This window comes from Schistocerca americana, chromosome 1 (genome assembly GCF_021461395.2).
Source record: "Schistocerca americana isolate TAMUIC-IGC-003095 chromosome 1, iqSchAmer2.1, whole genome shotgun sequence".
Lineage (NCBI taxonomy): Eukaryota > Metazoa > Arthropoda > Insecta > Orthoptera > Acrididae > Schistocerca > Schistocerca americana.
The window spans coordinates 575,768,904-575,778,889 of NC_060119.1; the positions used below are offsets into that span (position 1 = coordinate 575,768,904).

General features: G+C 44.0%; 1 pseudogene; it reads right to left on the reverse strand.

The window, feature by feature from the left end:
• Nucleotides 1-874: 874 nt before the first annotated feature.
• On the reverse strand, nucleotides 875-992 carry LOC124556961 (annotated as a pseudogene).
• Nucleotides 993-9,986: the final 8,994 nt, after the last annotated feature.

The following is a 9,986-nucleotide window of genomic DNA, read 5'->3' on the forward strand; positions in this document are numbered from 1 at the left end:
AACTTACACGCTGCCTTAGTCTGTTCCAGTCTTACGGGTACTGCTAAACACGCAGAGGAAACCGAACCTCTTGGCCCCCGTAGTCCTCTTGTGGGCCGGTCACCTGCGTGCATCACATACCGTCATCGTCTTCACCGAGCGTGCCCCCTCCAGCATCACCCCACACTTCAGAGAATTAAATTACGTGACTCGTTACGGGGTTCTGCCACCGTAGTTGTAATATTTTTATTCTAATTTAATTTTTTTAAACGAGATGTTATGCAATTTCGTTTCTTAATTTGTTAGATTTGTTTCATATCTCGTGATCCGGCACTGCCCTCGTTTTTTAATGAAAGAGCTTTTAGATGTAGAGGCAGTATGTTGTCAAGCATTTATAAGTAATTATCCTTCTAACCTATCATGTTCTTTGGTTCATATTAGTCGAGAAGCCATTCGTAAATTTCAATTGTGGTATAAGGTTCTTGAAGGCCAGCTGGCCTACTTTATCAGAATAATTACCCTGAATATAGGCATTAATTAGTTTTTCCTCTTTTTCTTCAACGTGTAAATTCAAAATGAGACTAAATTCCGTTCTTCATGGTTCAAGTTCTATTTAAGTGCAGTTTGGGCTTGTTCTTAAATTATTAAGGAATTTCTTTTATTCACTCTGTTTTAAATTTATCTAACAGTAATAGCACTCCGTCTTAAGGTGACAAGTGGCCCATCGGGACCCTCTGTTCGCCGTGTCATCCTCAGCTAAGGATGCAGATAGGAGAGTCGTATGGTCAACACACCGCTCTCCCGGCCGTTACCATGGTTTTCTTTGACCGGACCCCTACTATCCGGTCGAGTAGCTCCTCAATTGGCATCACGAGGCTGAGTGCACCCCGAAAAATAGCAACAGCGCACGGATGCCCAGATGGTCACCCATCCAAGTGCCGGCCACTCCCGACAGCGCTTAACTTCGGTGATTCGACGGGAACCGGTGTATCCACTGCGGCAAGGCCGTTGCCTAGCAGTAATAGCGCTGGGTATATTCAGAGATTTTTCTTGTTGTAAAATTGGATATTTACTCATTATAATATTTTATAATACATGTTTTACAGATTGTGAATGAAGTTTCCTGTAAAAGTGGTCCAGTCCTTCCACGCAATTCATCGTGAGCGCCTGGGTGTCATTTGAGAGAGTACTGTTCCCTGTGGATTGAAGTCATGACAGAAAAAATGGCTCTGAGCACTATGCAACTTAACTTCCGAGGTCATCAGTTGCCTAGAACTTAGAACTAATTAAACCTAAGGACATCACACACATTCATGCCCGAGGCAGGATTCGAATCTGCGACCGTAGCGGTCGCTCGGCTCCAGACTGTAGCGCCTAGAACCGCAAGGCCACTCCGGCAGGCGAAGTCATGACAGACTGAGACACTCAAGCCCAGAAGACTGGCCATGGTTCTTCACAAATAATTATTCGCGCAGTGGAACTTGGCATGCGGTGTTGGGTCATTGTAGGAGAACGTTTGTCGATGTGTCTGTACAGACGTGTGACATAAACGATTCACGTAGTCACTCTGTGTATAGGACGGTTACTTTACGTCAGGTATTTCCTGCCTCATCTTTAATTAATCTCTTGGGAATATTCTAGCAGTAAACGGTCGGAAGTTCGAGTTAGCACGAAAAGATTAAGGCCTTCATTTTTCTAACAAGATATTCAAGAGTGGAACTGTCGACAAGCAGTATGAAATCGGTTCCTTGAACCCTGTTGCAAACACTGAATTGCCGAGTCATCATGTTTTCATGCATGTAGATGTACATGACCGCTCACTAGACTCCTACGACGCCACTGAATTGTAAAATCGGTCATATACCTCATTTTGCCGATTCACTAAATTACCTCATTACGTACTGGTAACATATGTCACATGACACACACGATAACCAAACACCGCTCCTATGACTTTTTCTGTTCTCACCTGATGTTAGGGTGCATAGCGCTATAATTGAAGCTGGCAGATAGAGCGCAGCTACTTTTGTCGTTGTACAACGAACGAACGGTTCGATGGTATAGCTTATTTCAGTAACTTTACCACAGCAGATGTTATCTCTGTCCTCAATTCTTCTAAGACTGCAGTACCTCTGTGGCTTGCAGGTCGATCTTAACACATCGGAAAAGATGGCAGATTTCTGTAAGTTACGTTGACATGGTGCCTTCACTAATTTAGTTCGTCCCAGCGTGGTGATAGGCGAGATGTCGGATCTTGATCACACACTGTTGTCTGAAACGGTTGCCACGACACGATATTCAGGCACATACCGACTATCCAGTGATAGTCGAAATTACAGAATGTGGTTATTTTATTTACGACAATGACGGTTAAAATCACATAAACAATAACGTGAATCGTGCGTTCAAACGACGAACGATCTATAATCGACATGAAAGGTAATCGATAAATGTTACAAGAATACTTCTCACACACAAAGAGCTATAAATAATTTCTCTAGTTAGTATTTGGTCTGCAATCCTCAGACTTGTGCTAGAAGGCGACCACATTATTGTTGGCGTGGACTGCTTGGTGGTGTAATGTTCGTGACAATGCAACAACCCATGAAGTGATTCAAGTTGTTCATATCTTTTCTTATTTTACAGATCCTGTTGTAAAAAATTTTTAATCAGTACATCCTGTCGAGTTCACTGAATGGAGACTTTCACCCTTTTGCATATTCTTGTCTGAAGTCTCTTTCAATTAACAGAGTTGAAATTTTAGCGGTTGGCATGCAAGCTGTACAATAGTAGCCTATTAGAGCATAGTTCTCGACACTGGTTCCATCATCATCATCGTCATCATCTTCTTCGACTTCTTCTGCTGACTAGGGTCGCCCCCATTTGTCTGCCTCATTCCATGGAAGAACTGGAAAACTGCTGTCCCATCTCTTGAGTAGTCATCCGGGTAACAGTTTCCATATCAGTCGTCCATGTTCACAAATTTTAACGAGTCCAGCGGGTTCCAACCTTCCTACATACTCCTTCCAATTTATCTTTCTTGTCTTCATTCGTTTATTTGTATCTTGTAATCCACACAGTTACCTTACCGACATTTTTGTTCTTTTGCCCTTCGTGTTTACCCTTTGGATATGTCTTAGGACCTTCATTTCCGCAACCGTTAACTTCTATCTTTTTCGTTTCTGCTGTAGTTTTTGCTGTATATGTTATAACAAAACGCGCCATTGTTTTATATATTTTTATTTTCCGCTCAGTCGTAATAAATTTGTTCCTGCATACAATATTTTTGAGGAATCTGGCTAACCTTACTGCCTTTATCACTAGATTTTTCACTTCATAGTTAGGTATTTATAGCTGTTCATAACATTCCAAGGTTATCAGAACCACATTACTTCTTTAGTTGACATACCATCTACTTCTGATTTACATCATACAGGTGTTTTCGATATTATGGTACTCGTTGTTTATTTAGATGAGATTTCCATCTTATACTGCTTAGCTGTTTTATTAAATTGGTGAAGAAACCTTCGTAAATTGTCCTCGTTATTTTCTATATAACGATGCTCTCTGTTTCCGTATTATATTGCTTAGCTCTTTTGTTGAACTGGTGAAGTAACCTTTGTAAATGATCATTATTTTCAGTATAGAATCAACTGCGCGTCCACCACCGTGATGTGCATGGAAGATGGTAGGTCCTATTGTACCAGTTATTAGTATATCTTCCTGTTCCATTCACATATGGAGCATGGGAAGAATGAGTGTTTGAATACCCCTGCACATGCAGTAGTTATTCTATTCTTACCCCCACCATCCCTGTGTGAGCAATACGTTGTGGGCTGTAGTATATCCGTATAGTAATCACTTAAATCCGGTTCTTGAAACATTCTTAATAGACTTTTTTGGAATAGTTTACGTCTGTCTCTAGTTCCTTCAGTATCTCAGTGACCAGTGTTGTTTCACACTGTTTGTAACTGATGGTCGAGTTTATGTCGCAACAGTGAAACACTAGCTGAGGTTTTATCTCTTCGGCATCAGGTTCTCCCGTTAAAGTCTTTTGTATCATAGATCAGTGGCTTTGGAACTACAGGTCTTCCAACTTCATGTTTCTTTTGTGCTGACAGGGTATGTGTGCGACACCGAGTTCTGCAGTTAATTTCGCAGCTGTCATCCTCGTGTTTTGTGTCACAGTCCTCTACAATGATTGCGTGTCACGATGACTCGGCACCCACTTTCATCTGCGTTGTGACTTAGTGAATTATGTTCTCCGCTTTCCCTGTAAGCGGTATAAATCTTCCACACGGTATATCTTGAAACACGAAACACATCGGCTGCCTTGGTAAAGAAACACCCAACACACGAGCACCAACTATGAGCTCACGTTTGAATGCACTGTGCGGGAACGTGATGCGCTCAAACTACACTCCTGGAAATGGAAAAAAGAACACATTGACACTGGTGTGTCAGACCCACCATACTTGCTCCGGACACTGCGAGAGGGCTGTACAACCAATGATCACACGCACGGCACAGCGGACACACCAGGAACCGCGGTGTTGGCCGTCGAATGGCGCTAGCTGCGCAGCATTTGTGCACCGCCGCCGTCAGTGTCAGCCAGTTTTCCGTGGCATACGGAGCTCCATCGCCGTCTTTAACACTGGTAGCATGCCGCGACAGCGTGGACGTGAACCGTATGTGCAGTTGACGGACTTTGAGCGAGGGCGTATAGTGGGCATGCAGGAGGCCGGGTGGACGTACCGCCGAATTGCTCAACACGTGCGGCGTGAGGTCTCCACAGTACATCGATGTTGTCGCCAGTGGTCGGCGGAAGGTGCACGTGCCCGTCGACCTGGGACCGGACCGCAGCGACGCACGGATGCACGCCAAGACCGTAGGATCCTACGCAGTGCCGTAGGGGACCGCACCGCCACTTCCCAGCAAATTAGGGACACTGTTGCTCCTGGGGTATCGGCGAGGACCATTCGCAACCGTCTCCATGAAGCTGGGCTACGGTCCCGCACACCGTTAGGCCGTCTTCCGCTCACGCCCCAACATCGTGCAGCCCGCCTCCAGTGGTGTCGCGACAGGCGTGAATGGAGGGACGAATGGAGACGTGTCGTCTTCAGCGATGAGAGTCGCTTCTGCCTTGGTGCCAATGATGGTCGTATGCGTGTTTGGCGCCGTGCAGGTGAGCGCCACAATCAGGACTGCATACGACCGAGGCACACAGGGCCAACACCTGGCATCATGGTGTGGGGAGCGATCTCCTACACTGGCCGTACACCACTGGTGATCGTCGAGGGGACACTGAATAGTGCACGGTACATCCAAACCGTCATCGAACCCATCGTTCTACCATTCCTAGACCGGCAAGGGAACTTGCTGTTCCAACAGGACAATGCACGTCCGCATGTATCCCGTGCCACCCAACGTGCTCTAGAAGGTGTAAGTCAACTACCCTGGCCAGCAAGATCTCCGGATCTGTCCCCCATTGAGCATGTTTGGGACTGGATGAAGCGTCGTCTCACGCGGTCTGCACGTCCAGCACGAACGCTGGTCCAACTGAGGCGCCTGGTGGAAATGGCATGGCAAGCCGATCCACAGGACTACATCCAGCATCTCTACGATCGTCTCCATGGGAGAATAGCAGCCTGCATTGCTGCGAAAGGTGGATATACACTGTACTAGTGCCGACATTGCGCATGCTCTGTTGCCTGTGTCTATGTGCCTGTGGTTCTGTCAGTGTGATCATGTGATGTATCTGACCCCAGGAATGTGTCAATAAAGTTTCCCCTTCCTGGGACAATGAATTCACGGTGTTCTTATTTCAATTTCCAGGAGTGTACATAGAGCACTTTTCTTACCACGCCTGACACTTGAAGCGTACTTGGAACATTGCGCACATTACGTTCATCCTCAAGTACAGTAAAGCAAGTAGCGTAGGCTAGCATCAGCATTCACGTTCAAACATGCATTTCTCGCGGTTTTTCGGTATTTTCATCCACCACCTGTACCTACTGCCGACAATAAAATATTTACACAACCTAAATTCGTCGTCTGTGTGGCCATTTTGTCTGTTGCTGCTTAACAATTCCTGAGGATATTTTCGTACCGTTGCCACTACAAGATCATGCATGTTTCTTTCCCAGGCGCGGTTCGCTTTATTGAGGTAAACCATCATCAGTGGTCTGTAGTTAATGAATTTGAGTTAATTTAAGATCGAAAAATAGTTCGCTAACGATATTTCCATTTACATATACTTGTACATTTGCATGGATACATGGCAAATCACATTGAAGTGCCTGGCAGGGAGTTCTTCGAACCCCCTCCACAATAATTCACTATTATCCCAATCTCGCATAGTGCACGAAAAAACGACTGTTTCTTTGCGTGCTAGCTCTTATTTCCTTTACTTTATTACGATGATCGTTTGTCCCTATGTAGGTCGGCGTCATCAGAATATTTTCGCATTCGAAGGAGAAAATTGGTGTAATAAATTTGGTGAGAATATTCTGCCGCAACGAAAACTGCCTTTGTTTTAATGATGACCAGCCTAAATCCTGTATCATTTCAGCAACACTCTCTCACATATTTGCGATAATACGAGACGTGCTGCCCTTCTTTGAACTTTTTCGATTTACTCTGTCAATCCAATCCGGTAAGGATCCCACACCGAGCTGCAGTATTCTAAAACAGAACGGGCAAGTGTAATGTAGGCACTCACTTTAATAGATATGTTACATTATGTAAGTGTCCTGTCAGTAAAATGCAGTCTTTGATTAGCCTTCCCCACAATATTTTCTACATGTTCCTTCTTGTTTAAGTTGATCGTAATGGTAATTCATAGATATTTAGTTGAATTTACGGCCTTTAAATCTGAATGATTTATCGTCTAACCGAAGTTTAACGGATTACTTTTAGAGCTCATGTGGATGACCTTACATTCTTCCTTATTTCGGATCAATTGTCATTTTGTACACCTGAGATTGCTTTATACTTACGGTGATTTCCGTTTGGTTTCTCGCCTATATTGGTAAGTGTCGTCTGGTATCACATCCATGAGACCTTTCTTCGTTAGACCTCTTCGTGATGAGTCTATTAGTATAAACCACATCAAAATTCCTGAAGTAGTTCCTGAGATTAGCCTTACATACAGGCAGCAAAAGTGGCGGGGAAGTTTAATTTATAAATTCTACTTAAGCTTCGCTGCTCTCCGGAGTTTCGGTGACTGTTAACTTTATTGCTTTTTTTCTCCAGACACCGTCTCATCCGTAGCTGAACAGCCTGTAGCTTCACTAGGAGAGATGTTACTCCACACTGAAATAAAATACGAAACAGATAGCAACACGTATATTAGCCGTTCATCATTGCTAAATTTATAAATAATATAAGCAAACAATTCTCGCGAATCAGTCTGTCTATTGTTGAAACCATATCAAAACCACTACAGTAGTTGCTGAGGTTAAGCCTGACATACAAACGAAAACACGGAGTGGCAGACATTTTGTGATAATACTTATGGACACGTGTGTTGACAGATGTGAAAATTACCGAACTATCAGTTTAATAAGTCACAGCTGCAAAATAGTAACGCGAATTCATTACAGACGAATGGAAAAACTGGTAGAAGCCGACCTCGGGGAAGATCAGTTTGGATTCCGTAGAAATGTTGGAACACGTGAGGCAACACTGACCCTACGACTTACCTTAGGAGACAGATTAAGGAAAGGCAAACCTAGTTTTCTAGCATTTGTAGACTTAGAGAAAGCTTTTGACAATGTTGACTGGAATACTCTCTTTCAAATTCTGAAGTTGGCACGGGTAACATACAGGGAGCGAAAGGCTATTTACAATTTGTACAGAAACCAGATGGCAGTTATAAAAGTCGCGGGACATGAAAGGTAAGCAGTGGTTGGGAAGGGAGTGAGACAGGGTGGTAGCCTCTCCCAGATGCTATTCAATCTGTATATTTTGCAAGCAGTAAAGGAAACAAAAGAAAAGTTCGGAGTAGGTATTAAAATCCATGGAGAAGAAATAAAAACTTTGAGGTTCGCCGATCACATTGTAATTCTGCCAGAGACAGCTAAGGACTTGGAAGAGCAGTTGAATGGAATGGACAGTGTCTTGAAAGGAGGGTATAAGATGAACATCAACAAAAGCAAAACAGGGATAATGAAATGTAGTCGAATTAAGTCGGGTGATGCTGACGGAATTAGATTAGGAAATGAGACACTTAATGTAGTAAAGAAGTTTTGGTATTTGGGGACCAAAATAACTGATGATGATCGAAGTAGAGAGGATATAAAATGTAGACTGGCAATGACAAGGAATGCGTTTCTGAAGAAGAGAAATTTGCTAACATCGAGTATAGAATTAAGTGTCAGGAAGTCGTTTCTGGAAGTATTTGTGTGGAGTGTGGCCATGTATGGAAGTGAAACGTGGACGATAAATAGTTTGGACAAGAAGAGAATAGAAGCTTTCGAAATGTGGTGCTACAGAAGAATGCTGAAGATTAGATGGGTAGATCACATAACTAATGAGGAGGTATTGAATAGAATTGAGGGGGCGGGGGGGGGAAGAGGAGTTTGTGGCACAACTTGACCAGAAGAAGGGATCGGTTGGTAGGACATGTTTTGAGGCATCGAGGGATCACCAATTTAGTACTGGAGGGCAACTTGGAGGGTAAAAATCGTAGAGGGAGACCAAGAGATGAATACACTAACCAGATTCAGAAGGATATAGGCTGCGGTAGGTACTGGGAGATGGAGAAGTTTGCACGGGATAGAGTAGCATGGAGAGCTGTATCAAACCAGTCTCAGGACTGAAGACCACAACAACAACTTATGGACGGAAAACACAAGTGACGTTGCCTTGAAAGAAAGTGTGAAACCAGCTGTATACTAAGGTGGCAAAAGTCATGGGATACCTTCTAATATCGGTCGCATAACCTTTTGTGCGGCAATGTGCAGCAGTTTGACGTGGGATGGATTCAGCAAGTCGTTGCAAGTACCCTGCAGGAATACTGAGCCACGCTGCCTCTATAGCCGTCCATAATTGCGAAAGTCTTCCGGTACGCGTTTTATACACGAACTCACTTCTACAATATGTCCCATGAACGTTGGATGGGATTCACTTCGGGTGGTCTGGATGGCCAAGTCATTCGCTCGAATTGTGCATAATCTCTTTAAACCAATCGCGAACAACTGTGGTCCGTTGACATGGCGCATTGTCATAGGAACATGAAGTCGACGAATGGCGGTAAATGGTCTCCAAGTACCCGAACAAAACAAATTCTAATCAATGATCGGTTCAACTGGATCAGAATGTATAGTCCATTCCATATGAACAAAGCCCACGGAGCCACTACCTTCTTGACAACCCGGTTCCATGGCTTCGTGGGATCTGCGCTACATCCGAACCCAACCGGCTGGTCTTATCAACTGAAATCAGGACTCATCTGACCAGGTCACTGTTCATCTGGTCGTCTAGGGTCCAACCGATATGGTCACGAGCTCAAGAGAGACGCTGCTAGCAATATTGTGCTGTTAGCAAAGGCACCCGCGTGAGTCGTCTGCTGCCAAATTTCGCCGCACTGTCCTAAAGGATTCGTTCGTCGTACGTCCGTCTTTTATTTCTGTCGTTATTTGACGCAGTGTTGCTTGTATGTTAGCACTGACAACTCTACCCAAATCCCCCTGCTCTCGCTCGTTATGTGAAGTCGTCGGGCATTCCATTGCCTGAGGTGAGAGATAATTGATACGTCGTCGTGTGGGAAAACTTAACCAAAACGTAAGGTAAGCAGAGCTCAAAGGCTGCAGGGAGTGAAAGCGTAGACCCAAATGAGATTACAGTTTCAAACACAATTTAATATTATTAAACATTAAAAAAACACTTGTTCACTGGTACAAAACACAATAACCTGAAGGGCCTGAAGGGCCGCTGAACATTCACAACTGTAATGTCAGAATGACAACCTTAAGATTCAACCATAAGAGACAATCACGTTCTCA